The sequence below is a fragment of the Phyllobates terribilis genome, unplaced genomic scaffold, assembly GCF_046119375.1.
Source record: "Phyllobates terribilis strain yellow unplaced genomic scaffold, ASM4611937v1 Scaffold_5__5_contigs__length_657084704, whole genome shotgun sequence".
NCBI lineage: Eukaryota > Metazoa > Chordata > Amphibia > Anura > Dendrobatidae > Phyllobates > Phyllobates terribilis.
The window spans coordinates 67,926,709-67,947,058 of record NW_027362765.1 but is presented as its reverse complement, the minus strand read 5'-3'; the positions used below and the strand labels follow the sequence as shown (position 1 = coordinate 67,947,058).

The window sequence follows — 20,350 nt, the reverse complement described above, 5'->3', positions numbered from 1 at the left end:
CTCCCTCATTACCGGTCACCAGTGTAGAGTCCCGGTGCTTCCTCCAGGACTGAGTCCTGTCCCCTCTATCACACAGTCCCTGCTCCCTCATTACCAGTCCCCAGTGTAGAGTCTCGGTGCATCACCCAGGACTGAGTCCTGTCCCCTCTATCACACAGTCCCTGCTCCCTCATTACCGGTCCCCAGTGTAGAGTCCCGGTGCTTCCCCCAGGACTGAGTCCTGTCCCCTCTATCACACAGTCCCTGCTCCCTCATTACCGGTCCCCAGTGCAGAGTCCCGATGCTTCCCCCAGGACTGAGTCCTGTCCCCTCTATCACACAGTCCCTGCTCCCTCATTACCGGTCTCCAGTGTAGAGTCCCGGTGCTTCCCCCAGGACTGAGTCCTGTCCCCTCTATCACACAGTCCCTGCTCCCTCATTACCGGTCCCCAGTGTAGAGTCCCGATGCTTCCCCCAGGACTGAGTCCTGTCCCCTCTATCACACAGTCCCTGCTCCCTCATTATCGGTCCCCAGTGTAGAGTCCGGGTGCTTCCTCCAGGACTGAGTCCTGTCCCCTCTATCACACAGTCCCTGCTCCCTCATTACCGGTCCCCAGTGTAGAGTCCCGGTGCTTCCCCCAGGACTGAGTCCTGTCCCCTCTATCACACAGTCCCTGCTCCCTCATTACCGGTCCCCAGTGTAGAGTCCCGGTGCTTCCTCCAGGACTGAGTCCTGTCCCCTCTATCACACAGTCCCTGCTCCCTCATTACCGGTGCCCAGTGTAGAGTCCCGCTGCTTCCCCCAGGACTGAGTCCTGTCCCCTCTATCACACAGTCCCTGCTCCCTCATTACCGGTCCCCAGTGTAGAGTCCCGATGCTTCCCCCAGGACTGAGTCCTGTCCCCTCTATCACACAGTCCCTGCTCCCTCATTACCGGTCCCCAGTGCAGAGTCCCGGCGCTTCCCCCAGGACTGAGTCCTGTCCCCTCTATCACACAGTCCCTGCTCCCTCATTACCGGTCCCCAGTGCAGAGTCCCGGCGCTTCCCCCAGGACTGAGTCCTGTCTCCTCTATCACACAGTCCCTGCTCCCTCATTACCGGTCCCCAGTGTAGAGTCCGGGTGCTTCCTCCAGGACTGAGTCCTGTCCCCTCTATCACACAGTCCCTGCTCCCTCATTACCGGTCCCCAGTGTAGAGTCCCGGTGCTTCCTCCAGGACTGAGTCCTGTCCCCTCTATCACACAGTCCCTGCTCCCTCATTACCGGTGCCCAGTGTAGAGTCCCGCTGCTTCCCCCAGGACTGAGTCCTGTCCCCTCTATCACACAGTCCCTGCTCCCTCATTACCGGTCCCCAGTGTAGAGTCCCGATGCTTCCCCCAGGACTGAGTCCTGTCCCCTCTATCACACAGTCCCTGCTCCCTCATTACCGGTCCCCAGTGTAGAGTCCCGATGCTTCCCCCAGGACTGAGTCCTGTCCCCTCTATCACACAGTCCCTGCTCCCTCATTACCGGTCCCCAGTGTAGAGTCCCGATGCTTCCCCCAGGACTGAGTCCTGTCCCCTCTATCACACAGTCCCTGCTCCCTCATTACAGGTCCCCAGTGCAGAGTCCCGGTGCTTCCCCCAGGACTGAGTCCTGTCCCCTCTATCACACAGTCCCTGCTCCCTCATTACCGGTCCCCAGTGTAGAGTCCCGGTGATTCCCCCAGGACTGAGTCCTGTCCCCTCTATCACACAGTCCCTGCTCCCTCATTACCGGTCCCCAGTGCAGAGTCCCGGTGCTTCCCCCAGGACTGAGTCCTGTCCCCTCTATCACACAGTCCCTGCTCCCTCATTACCGCTCCCCAGTGTAGAGTCCCGGTGCTTCCCCCAGGACTGAGTCCTGTCCCCTCTATCACACAGTCCCTGCTCCCTCATTACCGGTCCCCAGTGCAGAGTCCGGTCCCCTCTATCACACAGTCCCTGCTCCCTCATTACCGGTCCCCAGTGTAGAGTCCCGGTGTTTCCCCCAGGACTGAGTCCTGTCCCCTCTATCACACAGTCCCTGCTCCCTCATTACCGGTCCCCAGTGTAGACTTCTCCTCAGCTTCAGCTCTTACCTGTGGCCGCTTCCTACACAGAAAACCCTTCACTTCCTACAAGCCCCATCCTGCTCCTCCCCCCATGTGACTGATCACATGACTGTGACATCATCACAGGTCCTGGAAGCAGAACTGCAAAGGTTCCCAGAATAGAGAGAGGGATAAACTCTGCTCGGCTTCGGGCGGTTTCATGAGATCTGCGCTCACTGAACGTCTACAGACTCTGCTGAACTCTGCGGTTTTGGTGGATTTTTTCTCTATAAGTTTCTTTGTGGAGCCTGAATAACATCATGTAAAATCCGCTGTTGCATTTTTAACCGATGAAATAAAACTTTTCTGAACTATTAAAAAAGCTTCTGAAACGCGGCTTCACATCTGCAGCAGAAACGCATCAAACAAGGGAAAAAGTATAAAAAGTGCAACAAAAACTGAATAATCAGAGAAGATTGTGATTCCGTCGTGTGGAGAAATAATAGGAGGATAGGAGTGGTAGTCTGCGCTGCTGATGTTGGAATGAAGAAACCCAGAAGACGCTGTACAGGATTCACCGTGCGCTTTTTTCTCAATGCGTTTCACAGTTGGACCAACTTCTTCATCAGGATCCACAATAGTCCTGTGTGTCACATCTACCTGCAGAAAACAACTAGAAGAAATATAGTAATTATATAAGGTGTGAACACTGCCTTAGTGTTACAGTTTTATCAATTTTTTATGGAGATAAAAATCACGCCAATTTTTTACACCATTTACAATTAATAATCTGATGTGATGTTTATTATTTTTTTCAAAGTCTATTAACCCCTTAGTGATCACCAATACATCTTTTTACTGACCTGCGATATAAGAGACTAGCTATTGAACCCGTTCTACGCCCGGGTGGCGAGCATTTTTATTGGTATACGGTCTCCCATGCTGGTATTTGTGCTGCCCCCATCCTGGTATTTGTGCTGCCCCCATCCTCTCCTGGTATGCATGGCACCCTTCATCCCAATCCTGGTATGCATGGCCGCCTCATCCCCAATCCTGGTATGCATGGCCCCCTCATCCCCAATCTTGGTATGCATGGAACCCCATCCCTCATCCTGGTATGCATAGCACCCCTCATCCCCAATCCTGGTATGCATGGCACCCCATCCCTCATCCTGGTATGCATAGCACCCCTCATCCCTATTCTGGTATGCATGGCCCCCTCATCCTGGTATGCATGGCACCCCTCCTCCACCATCCTGGTATGCATGGCACCCCTCATCCCCAATCCTGGTATGCATGGCACCCCTCATCCCCAATCCTGGTATGCATGGCACCCCATCCCTCATCCTGGTATGCATAGCACCCCTCATCCCTATTCTGGTATGCATGGCCCCCTCATCCTGGTATGCATGGCACCCCTCCTCCACCATCCTGGTATGCATGGCACCCCTCATCCCCAATCCTGGTATGCATGGCACCCCTCTTCCCCAATCCTGGTATGCATGGCACCCCTCATCCCTATCCTGGTATGCATGACACCCCTCATCCCCAATACTGGTATGCATGGCACCCCTCATCCCCAATTCTGGTATGCATGGCACCCCTCTTCCTTAATCCTGGTATGTATGGTAACCAATCACTCATCCTGGTATGCATGGCACCACTCATCCCCCAATCCTGGTATGAAAGGTACCCCTCATCCCCCAATCCTGGTATGGATGGTACCCCTCACCCCCAATCCTGGTATGCATGGTCCCCTCACCCCCCAATCCTGGTATGCATGGTACCCCTCACGCCCCGATCCTGGTATGCATGGTACTCCTTATCCTGGTATATATGTTACCCCTGATCCACCAATCCTGGTATGCATGGTCCCCTCACCCCCAATCCTGGTATGCATGGTCCCCTCACCCACCAATCCTGCTATGCATGGTACCCCTCACCCCTCAATCCTGGTATGTATGGTACCCCTCATTCCCCAATCCTGGTATGTATGGTACCCCTCATTCCCCATTCCTGGTATGCATGGCAACCCCACATTCCTATCCTGATATGCATGGCACCCCTCATCCCCAATCGTGGTATGCATGGCACCCCTCATCCTTAATCCTGGTATGCATGGCACCCCGCATCCCCAATCCTGGTATGCATGGCACCCCTCATCCCCAATCCTGGTATGCATGGCACCCCTCACCCCCAATCCTGGTATGCATGGCACCCCTCACCCCCAATCCTGGTATACATGGCACCCCTCATCCCCAATCCTGGTATGCATGGCACCCCTCATTCCAAATATGGTATACATTGCGCCCCTCATCCCAATCCTGGTATGCATTGCACCCCATCCCTTATACTGGTATGTATGGTACCCCTCATCCTGGTATGCATGGCACCCCATCCCTCTTCCTGGTATGCATGGTACCCCTCATCCCTATTCTGGTATGTATGGCACCCCTCATCCCCCAATCCTGGTATGTATGGCCTCCTCATCCCCCAATCCTGGCATGCATGGCATCCCTCATCAGTATTCAGGTATGTATGGTACCCCTCATCCCTATCCTGGTATGTATGGTACCCCTCATTCTGGTATGCATGGCACTCCATCCCTCATCCTAGTATGCATGGTACCCCGCATCCCTATTCTGGTATGTATGGCACCCCTCATCCCAATTCTGGTATGTATGGCCTCCTCATCCCCCAATCCTGGTATGCATGGCACCCAATCCCTCATCCTGGTATGCATAGCTCCCTCATCCCCAATCCTGGTATGCATGGCCCCCTCATCCCCAATCCTGGTATGCATGGCACTCCTCATCCCCCAATCCTGGTATGCATGGCACCGCATCCCTTATCCTGGTATGCATGGCACCCCATCCCTTATCCTGGTATGCATGGAACCCTCATCCTTATTCTGGTATGCATGGTACCCCTCATCCCTATTCTGGTATGTATGGTACCCCTCATCCCCAATGCTGGTATGCATGGCACCCCTCATCCCCAATGCTGGTATGCATGGCACCCCTCAATCCTGGTATGGATGGTACCCCCATCCCTATCCTGGTATGCATGGCACCCCATCCCTCATCCTGGTATGCATGGTACCCCTCATCCCTATCCTGGTATGCATGGCCCCTCATCCGAATCCTGGTTGCATGGCGCCCCCACATCCCTATCCTGATATGCATGGTACCCCTCATCCCTATCCTGGTATGCATGGCACCCCTCATCCCAATCCTGGAATGCATGGCACTCCTCATCCCCAATCCTGGTATGCATGGCAACCCTCACCTCCAATCCTAGTATGCATGGCACCTCTCATCCCCAATCCTGGTATGCATGGTACCCCTCATCCCCAATCCTGGTATGCATGGCACTCCTCATCCCCAATCCTGGTATGCATGGCACCCCTCACCCCCAATCCTGGTATGCATGGCACCCCTTATACCCAATCCTGGTATGCATGGCACCCCTCATTCCAAATCTGGTATACATTGCACCCCTCATCCCAATCCTGGTATGTATGGCACCCCTCATCCCCCAATCCTGTTATGTATGGTAACCAATCACTCATCCTGGTATGCAAGGCACTCCATCCCTTATCCTGGTATGTATGGTACCCCTCATCCCTATCCTGGTATGTATGGTACCCCTCATCCTGGTATGCATGGTACCCCATTCCTCATCCTGGTATGCATGGTACCCCTCATCCCTATTCTGGTATGTATGTTACCCCTCATCCTGGTATACATGGCACCCCTCATCCCCCAATCCTGGTATGCATGGCACCCCATCCCTCATCCTGGTATGCATGGTACCCCTCATCCCTATTCTGGTATGCATGGTACCCCTCATCCCTATTCTGGTATGCATGGTACCCCTCATCCTGGTATGCATGGCACTCCATCCCTCATCCTGGTATGTATGGTACCCCTCATCCCTATCCTGGTATGTATGGTACCCCTCATCCTGGTATACATGGCACCCCTCATCCCAATTCTGTTATGTATAGCACCCCTCATCCCCCAATCCTGGTATGCATGGCATCCCATCTCTCATCCTGGTATGCATGGGTCCCTCATCCCCAATCCTGGTATGCATAGCACCCCCATCCCTCATCCAGGTATGCATGGTACCCCTCATCCTGGTATGCATGGCACCCCATCCCTCATCCTGGTATGCATGGTACCCCACATTCCTATCCTGGTATGCATGGTACCCCTCATCCCTATTCTGGTATGTATGGCACCCCTCATCCCCAATGCTGGTATACATGGTACCCCTCATCCTCCAATCCTGGTATGCATGTTACCCCTCATCCACCAATCCTGGTATAAATGGTCCCCTCACCCCCAATCCTGGTATGCATAGTCCCCTCACCCCCAATCCTGGTATGCATGGCACCCCTCACCCCCAATCCTGGTATGCATGGCACCCCTCACCCCCAATCCTGGTATACATGGCACCCCTCATCCCCAATCCTGGTATGCATGGCACCCCTCATTCCAAATATGGTATACATTGCGCCCCTCATCCCAATCCTGGTATGCATTGCACCCCATCCCTTATACTGGTATGTATGGTACCCCTCATCCTGGTATGCATGGCACCCCATCCCTCTTCCTGGTATGCATGGTACCCCTCATCCCTATTCTGGTATGTATGGCACCCCTCATCCCCCAATCCTGGTATGTATGGCCTCCTCATCCCCCAATCCTGGTATGCATGGCATCCCTCATCAGTATTCAGGTATGTATGGTACCCCTCATCCCTATCCTGGTATGTATGGTACCCCTCATTCTGGTATGCATGGCACTCCATCCCTCATCCTAGTATGCATGGTACCCCGCATCCCTATTCTGGTATGTATGGCACCCCTCATCCCAATTCTGGTATGTATGGCCTCCTCATCCCCCAATCCTGGTATGCATGGCACCCAATCCCTCATCCTGGTATGCATAGCTCCCTCATCCCCAATCCTGGTATGCATGGCCCCCTCATCCCCAATCCTGGTATGCATGGCACTCCTCATCCCCCAATCCTGGTATGCATGGCACCGCATCCCTTATCCTGGTATGCATGGCACCCCATCCCTTATCCTGGTATGCATGGAACCCTCATCCTTATTCTGGTATGCATGGTACCCCTCATCCCTATTCTGGTATGTATGGTACCCCTCATCCCCAATGCTGGTATGCATGGCACCCCTCATCCCCAATGCTGGTATGCATGGCACCCCTCAATCCTGGTATGGATGGTACCCCCATCCCTATCCTGGTATGCATGGCACCCCATCCCTCATCCTGGTATGCATGGTACCCCTCATCCCTATCCTGGTATGCATGGCCCCTCATCCGAATCCTGGTTGCATGGCGCCCCCACATCCCTATCCTGATATGCATGGTACCCCTCATCCCTATCCTGGTATGCATGGCACCCCTCATCCCAATCCTGGTATGCATGGCACCCCTCATCCCAATCCTGGAATGCATGGCACTCCTCATCCCCAATCCTGGTATGCATGGCAACCCTCACCTCCAATCCTAGTATGCATGGCACCTCTCATCCCCAATCCTGGTATGCATGGTACCCCTCATCCCCAATCCTGGTATGCATGGCACTCCTCATCCCCAATCCTGGTATGCATGGCACCCCTCACCCCCAATCCTGGTATGCATGGCACCCCTTATACCCAATCCTGGTATGCATGGCACCCCTCATTCCAAATCTGGTATACATTGCACCCCTCATCCCAATCCTGGTATGTATGGCACCCCTCATCCCCCAATCCTGTTATGTATGGTAACCAATCACTCATCCTGGTATGCAAGGCACTCCATCCCTTATCCTGGTATGTATGGTACCCCTCATCCCTATCCTGGTATGTATGGTACCCCTCATCCTGGTATGCATGGTACCCCATTCCTCATCCTGGTATGCATGGTACCCCTCATCCCTATTCTGGTATGTATGTTACCCCTCATCCTGGTATACATGGCACCCCTCATCCCCCAATCCTGGTATGCATGGCACCCCATCCCTCATCCTGGTATGCATGGTACCCCTCATCCCTATTCTGGTATGCATGGTACCCCTCATCCCTATTCTGGTATGCATGGTACCCCTCATCCTGGTATGCATGGCACTCCATCCCTCATCCTGGTATGTATGGTACCCCTCATCCCTATCCTGGTATGTATGGTACCCCTCATCCTGGTATACATGGCACCCCTCATCCCAATTCTGTTATGTATAGCACCCCTCATCCCCCAATCCTGGTATGCATGGCATCCCATCTCTCATCCTGGTATGCATGGGTCCCTCATCCCCAATCCTGGTATGCATAGCACCCCCATCCCTCATCCAGGTATGCATGGTACCCCTCATCCTGGTATGCATGGCACCCCATCCCTCATCCTGGTATGCATGGTACCCCACATTCCTATCCTGGTATGCATGGTACCCCTCATCCCTATTCTGGTATGTATGGCACCCCTCATCCCCAATGCTGGTATACATGGTACCCCTCATCCTCCAATCCTGGTATGCATGTTACCCCTCATCCACCAATCCTGGTATAAATGGTCCCCTCACCCCCAATCCTGGTATGCATAGTCCCCTCACCCCCAATCCTGGTATGCATGGCACCCCTCACCCCCAATCCTGGTATGCATGGCACCCCTCACCCCCAATCCTGGTATACATGGCACCCCTCATCCCCAATCCTGGTATGCATGGCACCCCTCATTCCAAATATGGTATACATTGCGCCCCTCATCCCAATCCTGGTATGCATTGCACCCCATCCCTTATACTGTTATGTATGGTACCCCTCATCCTGGTATGCATGGCACCCCATCCCTCTTCCTGGTATGCATGGTACCCCTCATCCCTATTCTGGTATGTATGGCACCCCTCATCCCCCAATCCTGGTATGTATGGCCTCCTCATCCCCCAATCCTGGTATGCATGGCATCCCTCATCAGTATTCAGGTATGTATGGTACCCCTCATCCCTATCCTGGTATGTATGGTACCCCTCATTCTGGTATGCATGGCACTCCATCCCTCATCCTAGTATGCATGGTACCCCGCATCCCTATTCTGGTATGTATGGCACCCCTCATCCCAATTCTGGTATGTATGGCCTCCTCATCCCCCAATCCTGGTATGCATGGCACCCAATCCCTCATCCTGGTATGCATAGCTCCCTCATCCCCAATCCTGGTATGCATGGCCACCTCATCCCCAATCCTGGTATGCATGGCACTCCTCATCCCCCAATCCTGGTATGCATGGCATCCCATCCCTTATCCTGGTATGCATGGCACCCCATCCCTTATCCTGGTATGCATGGAACCCTCATCCTTATTCTGGTATGCATGGTACCCCTCATCCCTATTCTGGTATGTATGGTACCCCTCATCCCCAATGCTGGTATGCATGGCACCCCTCATCCCCAATGCTGGTATGCATGGCACCCCTCAATCCTGGTATGCATGGCACCCCATCCCTCATCCTGGTATGCATGGTACCCCTCATCCCTATCCTGGTATGCATGGCCCCTCATCCGAATCCTGGTTGCATGGCGCCCCCACATCCCTATCCTGATATGCATTGTACCCCTCATCCCTATCCTGGTATGCATGGCACCCCTCATCCCAATCCTGGTATGCATGGCACCCCTCATCCCAATCCTGGAATGCATGGCACTCCTCATCCCCAATCCTGGTATGCATGGCAACCCTCACCTCCAATCCTAGTATGCATGGCACCTCTCATCCCCAATCCTGGTATGCATGGTACCCCTCATCCCCAATCCTGGTATGCATGGCACTCCTCATCCCCAATCCTGGTATGCATGGCACCCCTCACCCCCAATCCTGGTATGCATGGCACCCCTTATACCCAATCCTGGTATGCATGGCACCCCTCATTCCAAATCTGGTATACATTGCACCCCTCATCCCAATCCTGGTATGTATGGCACCCCTCATCCCCCAATCCTGTTATGTATGGTAACCAATCACTCATCCTGGTATGCAAGGCACTCCATCCCTTATCCTGGTATGTATGGTACCCCTCATCCCTATCCTGGTATGTATGGTACCCCTCATCCTGGTATGCATGGTACCCCATTCCTCATCCTGGTATGCATGGTACCCCTCATCCCTATTCTGGTATGTATGTTACCCCTCATCCTGGTATACATGGCACCCCTCATCCCCCAATCCTGGTATGCATGGCACCCCATCCCTCATCCTGGTATGCATGGTACCCCTCATCCCTATTCTGGTATGCATGGTACCCCTCATCCCTATTCTGGTATGCATGGTACCCCTCATCCTGGTATGCATGGCACTCCATCCCTCATCCTGGTATGTATGGTACCCCTCATCCCTATCCTGGTATGTATGGTACCCCTCATCCTGGTATACATGGCACCCCTCATCCCAATTCTGTTATGTATAGCACCCCTCATCCCCCAATCCTGGTATGCATGGCATCCCATCTCTCATCCTGGTGTGCATGGGTCCCTCATCCCCAATCCTGGTATGCATAGCACCCCCATCCCTCATCCAGGTATGCATGGTACCCCTCATCCTGGTATGCATGGCACCCCATCCCTCATCCTGGTATGCATGGTACCCCACATTCCTATCCTGGTATGCATGGTACCCCTCATCCCTATTCTGGTATGTATGGCACCCCTCATCCCCAATGCTGGTATACATGGTACCCCTCATCCTCCAATCCTGGTATGCATGTTACCCCTCATCCACCAATCCTGGTATAAATGGTCCCCTCACCCCCAATCCTGGTATGCATAGTCCCCTCACCCCCAATCCTGGTATGCATGGCACCCCTCACCCCCAATCCTGGTATGCATGGCACCCCTCACCCCCAATCCTGGTATGCATGGCACCCCTCATTCCAAATATGGTATACATTGCGCCCCTCATCCCAATCCTGGTATGCATTGCACCCCATCCCTTATACTGGTATGTATGGTACCCCTCATCCTGGTATGCATGGCACCCCATCCCTCTTCCTGGTATGCATGGTACCCCTCATCCCTATTCTGGTATGTATGGCACCCCTCATCCCCCAATCCTGGTATGTATGGCCTCCTCATCCCCCAATCCTGGTATGCATGGCATCCCTTATCAGTATTCAGGTATGTATGGTACCCCTCATCCCTATCCTGGTATGTATGGTACCCCTCATTCTGGTATGCATGGCACTCCATCCCTCATCCTAGTATGCATGGTACCCCGCATCCCTATTCTGGTATGTATGGCACCCCTCATCCCAATTCTGGTATGTATGGCCTCCTCATCCCCCAATCCTGGTATGCATGGCACCCAATCCCTCATCCTGGTATGCATAGCTCCCTCATCCCCAATCCTGGTATGCATGGCCACCTCATCCCCAATCCTGGTATGCATGGCACTCCTCATCCCCCAATCCTGGTATGCATGGCATCCCATCCCTTATCCTGGTATGCATGGCACCCCATCCCTTATCCTGGTATGCATGGAACCCTCATCCTTATTCTGGTATGCATGGTACCCCTCATCCCTATTCTGGTATGTATGGTACCCCTCATCCCCAATGCTGGTATGCATGGCACCCCTCATCCCCAATGCTGGTATGCATGGCACCCCTCAATCCTGGTATGCATGGCACCCCATCCCTCATCCTGGTATGCATGGTACCCCTCATCCCTATCCTGGTATGCATGGCCCCTCATCCGAATCCTGGTTGCATGGCGCCCCCACATCCCTATCCTGATATGCATGGTACCCCTCATCCCAATCCTGGTATGCATGGCACCCCTCATCCCAATCCTGGAATGCATGGCACTCCTCATCCCCAATCCTGGTATGCATGGCACCTCTCATCCCCAATCCTGGTATGCATGGTACCCCTCATCCCCAATCCTGGTATGCATGGTACCCCTCATCCCCAATCCTGGTATGCATGGTACCCCTCATCCCCAATCCTGGTATGCATGGCACTCCTCATCCCCAATCCTGGTATGCATGGCACCCCTCACCCCCAATCCTGGTATGCATGGCACCCCTTATACCCAATCCTGGTATGCATGGCACCCCTCATTCCAAATCTGGTATACATTGCACCCCTCATCCCAATCCTGGTATGTATGGCACCCCTCATCCCCCAATCTTGTTATGTATGGTAACCAATCACTCATCCTGGTATGCAAGGCACCACTCATCCCCCAATCCTGGTATGCATGGCACTCCATCCCTTATCCTGGTATGTATGGTACCCCTCATCCCTATCCTGGTATGTATGGTACCCCTCATCCTGGTATGCATGGTACCCCATTCCTCATCCTGGTATACATGGCACCCCTCATCCCCCAATCCTGGTATGCATGGCACCCCATCCCTCATCCTGGTATGCATGGTACCCCTCATCCCTATTCTGGTATGCATGGTACCCCTCATCCTGGTATGCATGGCACTCCATCCCTCATCCTGGTATGTATGGTACCCCTCATCCTGGTATGCATGGTACCCCATCCCTCATCCTGGTATGCATGGTACCCCTCATCCCTATTCTGGTATGTATGGTACCCCTCATACTGGTATACATGGCACCCCTCATCCCAATTCTGTTATGTATAGCACCCCTCATCCCCCAATCCTGGTATGCATGGCATCCCATCTCTCATCCTGGTATGCATAGCACCCCCATCCCTCATCCAGGTATGCATGGTACCCCTCATCCTGGTATGCATGGCACCCCATCCCTCATCCTGGTATGCATGGTACCCCACATTCCTATCCTGGTATGCATGGTACCCCTCATCCCTATTCTGGTATGTATGGCACCCCTCATCCCCAATGCTGGTATACATGGTACCCCTCATCCTCCAATCCTGGTATGCATGTTACCCCTCATCCACCAATCCTGGTATAAATGGTCCCCTCACCCCCAATCCTGGTATGCATAGTCCCCTCACCCCCCAATCCTGGTATGCATGTTACCCCTCATCCCCCAATCCTGGTATGCATGTTACCCCTCATCCCCCAATCCTGGTATGCATGTTACCCCTCATCCCCCAATCCTGGTATGCATGTTACCCCTCATCCCCCAATCCTGGTATGCATGTTACCCCTCATCCCCCAATCCTGGTATGCATGGTACCCCTCACGCCCCAATCCTGGTATGCATGTTACCCCTGATCCCCCAATCCTGGTATACATGTTACCCCTGATCCACCAATCCTGGTATGCATGGTCCCCTCACCCCCAATCCTGGTATGCATGGTCCCCTCACCCCTCAATCCTGGTATGCATGGTACCCCTCAATCCTGGTATGTATGGTACCCCTCATTCCCCAATCCTGGTATGTATGGTACCCCTCATTCCCCAATCCTGGTATGTGTGGCCCCCTCACCCCCCAATCCTGGTATGCATGACACCCCCACATTCCTATCCTGATATGCATGGCACCCCTCATCCCAATCCTGGTATGCATAGCCCCCTCATCCCCAATCCTGGTATGCATGACACCCCTCATCCCCAATCCTGGTATGCATGGCACCCCTCACCCCCAATCCTGGTATGCATGGCACCCCTCACCCCCAATCCTGGTATGCATGGCGACCCTCACCCCCAATTATGGTATGCATGGCGACCCTCACCCCCCAATCCTGGTATGCATGGCACCTCTCATCCCCAATCCTGGTATGCATGGCACCCCACATCCCCAATCCTGGTATGCATGGCACCCCTCATCCCCAATCCTGGTATGCATGGCACCTCTCATCCTCAATCCTGGTATGCATGGCACCCCTCATCCCTATCCTGGTATGCATGGCACCTCTCATCCCTATCCTGGTATGCATGGCACCCCTCATCCACAATACTGGTATGCATGGCACCCCTTATCGCCAATCCTGGTATGCGTGGCACTCCTCATCCCCAATCCTGGTATGCATGGCACTCCTCATCCCCAATCCTGGTATGCATGGCACCCCTCATCCCCAATCCTGGTATGCATGGCACCCCTCATCCCCAATCCTGGTATGCATGGCTCCCTTCATCCCCAATCCTGGTATGCATGGCACCCCTCACCCCCAATCCTGGTATACATTGCGCCCCTCATCCCTATCCTGGTATGCCTTGCACCCCATCCCTTATACTGGTATGTATGGTACCCCTCATCCCTATCCTGGTATGTATGGTACCCTCATCCTGGTATGCATGGCACCCATCCCTCTTCCTGGTATGCATGGTACCCCTCATCCCTATTCTGGTATGTATCGCACCCCTCATCCCCCAATCCTGGTATGTATGGCCTCCTCATCCCCCAATCTTGGTATGCATTGCATCCCTCATCCCTATTCAGGTATGTATGGTACCCCTCATCCCTATCCTGGTATGTATGGTACCCCTCATCCTGGTATGCATGGCACTCCATCCCTCATCCTAGTATGCATGATACCCCGCATCCCTATTCTGGTATGTATGGCACCCCTCATCCCAATTCTGGTATGTATGGCCTCCTCATCCCCCAATCCTGATATGCATGGCACCCAATCCCTCATCCTGGTATGCATGGCTCCCTCATCCCCAATCCTGGTATGCATGGCCCCCTCATCCCCAATCCTGGTATGCATGGCACTCCTCATCCCCCAATCCTGGTATGCATGGCACCCCATCCCTTATCTTGGTATGCATGGCACCCCATCCCTCATCCTGGTATGCATGGCAACCCTCACCTCCAATCCTGGTATGCATGGCACCTCTCATCCCCAATCCTGGTATTCATGGCACCCCTCATCCCCAATCCTGGTATGCATGGCTCCCTTCATCCCCAATCCTGGTATGCATGGCACCCCTCACCCCCAATCCTGGTATGCATGGCACCCCTCATCCCCAATCCTGGTATGCATGGCACCCCTCATTCCAAATCTGGTATGCCTTGCACCCCATCCCTTATACTGGTATGTATGGTACCCCTCATCCCTATCCTGGTATGTATGGTACCCCTCCTCCTGGTATGCATGGCACCCATCCCTCTTCCTGGTATGCATGGTACCCCTCATCCCTATTCTGGTATGTATCGCACCCCTCATCCCTATTCTGGTATGTATCACACCCCTCATCCCCCAATCCTGGTATGTATGGCCTCCTCATCCCCCAATCTTGGTATGCATGGCATCCCTCATCCCTATTCAGGTATGTATGGTACCCCTCATCCCTATCCTGGTATGTATGGTACCCCTCATCCTGGTATGCATGGCACTCCATCCCTCATCCTAGTATGCATGGTACCCCGCATCCCTATTCTGGTATGTATGGCACCCCTCATCCCAATTCTGGTATGTATGGCCTCCTCATCCCCCAATCCTGGTATGCATGGCACCCAATCCCTCATCCTGGTATGCATGGCTCCCTCATCCCCAATCCTGGTATGCATGGCCCCCTCATCCCCAATCCTGGTATGCATGGCACTCCTCATCCCCCAATCCTGGTATGCATGGCACCCCATCCCTTATCTTGGTATGCATGGCACCCCATCCCTCATCCTGGTATGCATGGCACCCCATCCCTCATCCTGGTATGCATGGCTCCCTCATCCCCAATCCTGGTATGCATGGAACCCTCATCCTTATTCTGGTAGGCATGGTACCCCTTATCCCTATTCTGGTATGTATGGCACCCCTCATCCCCAATGCTGGTATGCATGACACCCCTCATCCCAAATGCTGGTATGCATGGCACCCCTCAATCCTGGTATGTATGGCACCCCTCATCCTGGTATGGATGGTACCCCCATCCCTATCCTGGTATGCATGGCACCCCATCCCTCATCCTGGTATGCATGGTACCCCTCATCCCTATCCTGGTATGCATGGCCCCTCATCCGAATCCTGGTATGCATGGCGCCCCCACATCCCTATCCTGGAATGCATGGCACTCCTCATCCCCAATCCTGGTATGCATGGCAACCCTCACCTCCAATCCTGGTATGCATGGCACCCCTTATACCCAATCCTGGTATGCATGGCACCCCTCATCCCCAATCCTGGTATGCATGGCAACCCTCATCCCCAATCCTGGTATGCATGGCACCCCTCATCCCCAATCCTGGTATGCATGGCAACCCTCATCCTGGTATGCATGGTACCCCACATTCCTATCCTTGTATGCATGGCACCCCTCATCCCCAATCCTGGTATGCATGGCACCCCTTATACCCAATCCTGGTATGCATGGCAACCCTCATCCTGGTATGCATGGTACCCCTCATCCCCAATCCTGGTATGCATGGCACTCCTCATCCCCAATCCTAGTATGCATGGCACCCCTCATTCCAAATCTGGTATACATTGCACCCCTCATCCCAATCCTGGTATGTATGGCACCCCTCATCCCCCAATCCTGGTATGTATGGTAACCAATCACTCATCCTGGTATGTATGGTACCCCTCATCCCTATCCTGGTATTTATGGTACCCCTCATCCTGATATGCATGGTACCCTATTCCTCATCCTGGTATGCATGGTACCCCTCATCCCTATTCTGGTATGTATGGTACCCCTCATCCTGGTATACATGGCACCCCTCATCCCAATTCTGTTATGTATGGCACCCCTCATCCCCCAATCCTGGTATACATGGCACCCCATCCCTCATCCTGGTATACATGGTACCCCTCATCCCTATTCTGGTATGCATGGTACCCCATCCCTCATCCTGGTATGCATGGTACCCCTCATCCCTTTTCTGGTATGCATGGTACCCCTCATCCTGGTATGCATGGTACCCCACATTCCTATCCTTGTATGCATGGTACCCCTCATCCCTATTCTGGTATGTATGGCACCCCTCATCCACCAATCCTGGTATGCATGGTCCCCTCACCCCCAATACTGGTATGCATGGCCCCCTCACCCCCCAATCCTGGTATGCATGTTACCCCTCATCCCCCAATCCTGGCATGCATATTACCCCTCATCCCCCAATCCTGGTATGCATGTTACCCCTCATCCTCCAATCCTGGTATGTATGTTACCCCTCATCCACCAATCCTGGTATGCATGGTCAGCTCACCCCAAATCCTGGTATGCATGGTCCCCTCACCCCCCAATCCTGGTATGCATGGTACCCCTCATCCCCCAATCCTGGTACGCATGTTACCTCTCATCCCCCAATCCTGGTATGCATGTTACCCCTCATCCCCCAATCCTGGTATACATGCTACCCCTCATCCACCAATCCTGGAATGCATGGTCCCCTCACCCCCAATCCTGGTATGCATGGTCCCCTCACCCACCAATCCTGGTATGCATGGTACCCCTCACCCCCCAATCCTGGTATGCATGTTACCCCTCATCCCCCAATCCTGGTATGCATGATACCCCTCATCCCCCAATCCTGGTATGCATGATACCCCTCATCCCCCAATCCTGGTATGCATGATACCCCTCATCCCCCAATCCTGGTATGTATGTTACCCCTCATCCACCAATCCTGGTATGCATGGTCCCCTCACCCCCAATCCTGGTATGCATGGTCCCCTCACCCCCCAATCCTGGTATGCATGGTCCCCTCACCCCCCAATCCTGGTATGCATGGTACCCCTCATCCCCCAATCCTGGTATGCATGGTACCCCTCATCCCCCAATCCTGGTATGCATGGTACCCCTCATCCCCCAATCCTGGTATACATGTTACCCCTCATCCCCCAATCCTGGTATACATGTTACCCCTCATCCACCAATCCTGGTATGCATGGTCCCCTCACCCCCAATCCTGGTATGCATGGTATCCCTCATCCCCCAATCCTGGTATGCATGTTACCCCTCATCCCCCAATCCTGGTATACATGTTACCCCTCATCCCCCAATCCTGGTATGCATGGTCCCCTCACCCCCAATCCTGGTATGCATGGTCCCCTCACCCACCAATCCTGGTATGCATGGTACCCCTCACCCCCCAATCCTGGTATGCATGGCCCCCTCATCCCCCAATCCTGGTATGCATGTTACCCCTCATCCCCCAATCCTGGTATGCATGGTACCCCTCATCCCCCAATCCTGGTATACATGTTACCCCTCATCCACCAATCCTGGAATGCATGGTCCCCTCACCCCCAATCCTGGTATGCATGGTCCCCTCACCCACCAATCCTGGTATGCATGGTACCCCTCACCCCCCAATCCTGGTATGCATGTTACCCCTCATCCCCCAATCCTGGTATGTATGTTACCCCTCATCCCCCAATCCTGGTATGCATGGTCACCTCACCCCCAATCCTGGTATGCATGGTCCCCTCACCCCCCAATCCTGGTATGCATGGTACCCCTTATCCCCCAATCCTGGTATGCTTGTTACCCCTCATCCCCCAATCCTGGTATACATGTTACCCCTCATCCCCCAATCCTGGTATGCATGTTACCCCTCATCCCCCAATCCTGGTATGCATGGTACCCCTCATCCCCCAATCCTGGTATGCATGTTACCCCTCATCCCCCAATCCTGGTATACATGTTACCCCTCATCCACCAATCCTGGAATGCATGGTCCCCTCACCCCCAATCCTGGTATGCATGTTACCCCCACCCCCAATCCTGGTATGCATGGTCCCCTCACCCACCAATCCTGGTATGCATGGTACCCCTCACCTCTCAATCCTGGTATGTATGGTACCCCTCATTCCCCAATTCTGGTATGTATGGTACCCCTCATTCCCCAATCCTGGTATGTGTGGCCCCATCACCCCCCAATCCTGGTATATATGGCACCCGTCATCCCTTTCACGCTGCACACATACAAAAAAAAAAAAAACACTTATACTCACCTTTCCTCCCTGTGTTCCAGCGCTGCTGTGTCCTGTTCTGCCGAAGCCGGGGGAGGAGTGCGGCGCCGGAGTACGAGCTGTCCGGCGCCATTTTGCTTTAGACACACTGCAAATGTGTCTTCAGTAAAATGGCGCCGGATAGCGCTATGTGCATGCGCCGATTCCGACGCCTTCACTCCTGCCTCGGGCTCTGGCGAGAAGAGAGGCGCCGCGGCAACGCTCCTCCCGGTCAGGTAAGTATGTAAGTATGGCACCGGAGATCGCGGTATGGGTTCAGTGTCTACGCATACCGCGATCTCCGGCGCCATACACACTCCTCTTACCTGTAACAGCTCCATGCGTTCTTCTGTCAGGAGCCAGACTGCGCAGGCGTGTCACACTTGCGCAGTCTATAAAGGCTTCAGACAGAGGGACGCTTGTAGTGTTATATTATAGACTAGCGTTCCCCGAGAGGTGACAATCCTGAAGCTGTTAGCTGTACACTATAACTGACAACTTGCTGCATCAGCCACGATCAGTGTTGGCACCGACCGTTTAACCCCTTAGATGCCAATGTCAATGTGACTACAAAATCTTAATGGTTAACAGAGTGGGGGAGCTTCCTCTTTAGCCCAATTGACACCCTGAGATCTTGATCGTGTGGTCCTGATGTTTACCATGGCAGTTCATGGCCAAATAATGACCTCAGAGTTTTCCGAGTATAGTGACCTGATCAGAAGTCAAAATTTAGGTGGTAAAAGAAAACTTGTTCATTCTTGTCATGCCACTTTGCATTAATTCCTGAAAAGCACCTGAAGGGTTAATGAACATCCTGAAATCAATTTTGAATACCTCGAGTGGCGTGGTTTTTAAAATGGTATGACTTTTGGGTGGTTTCCAATATATACAGTGCTGGCCAAAAGTATTGGCACCCCTGCAATTCTGTCAGATAATACTCAGTTTCTTCCTGAAAATGATTGCAATCACAAATTCTTTGGTATTATTATCTTCATTTAATTTGCTTGCAAGGAAAAAACACAAAAGAGAATGAAGCAAAAATCTAATCATTGATCATTTCACACAAAACTCCAAAAAAGGGCCGGACAAAAGTATTGGCACCCTCAGCCTAATACTTGGTTGCACAACATTTAGCCAAAATAACGGCGAACAACCGCTTCCGGTAACCATCAATGAGTTTCTTACAATGCTCTGCTGGAATTGTAGACCATTCTTCTTTGGCAAACTGCTCCAGGTCCCTGATATTTGAAGGGTACCTTCTCCAAACTGCCATTTTGAGATCTCTCCACAGGTGTTCTATGGGATTCAGGTCTGGACTCATTGCTGGCCACCTTAGAAGTCTCCAGTGCTTTCTCTCAAACCATTTTATAGTGCTTTTGGAAATATGTTTTGGGTCATTGTCCTGCTGGAAGACCCATGACCTCTGAGGGAGACCCAGCTTTCTCACACTGGGCCCTACATTATGCTGCAAAATTTGTT

The 20,350-nt window shown here is 53.2% G+C and overlaps 1 pseudogene; it reads right to left on the bottom strand.

Moving 5' to 3' along the window:
* Positions 1-2,134, bottom strand: part of LOC141270716 (uncharacterized) — a 47,403-nt pseudogene extending 45,269 nt beyond the window's left edge.
* Positions 2,135-20,350: the final 18,216 nt, after the last annotated feature.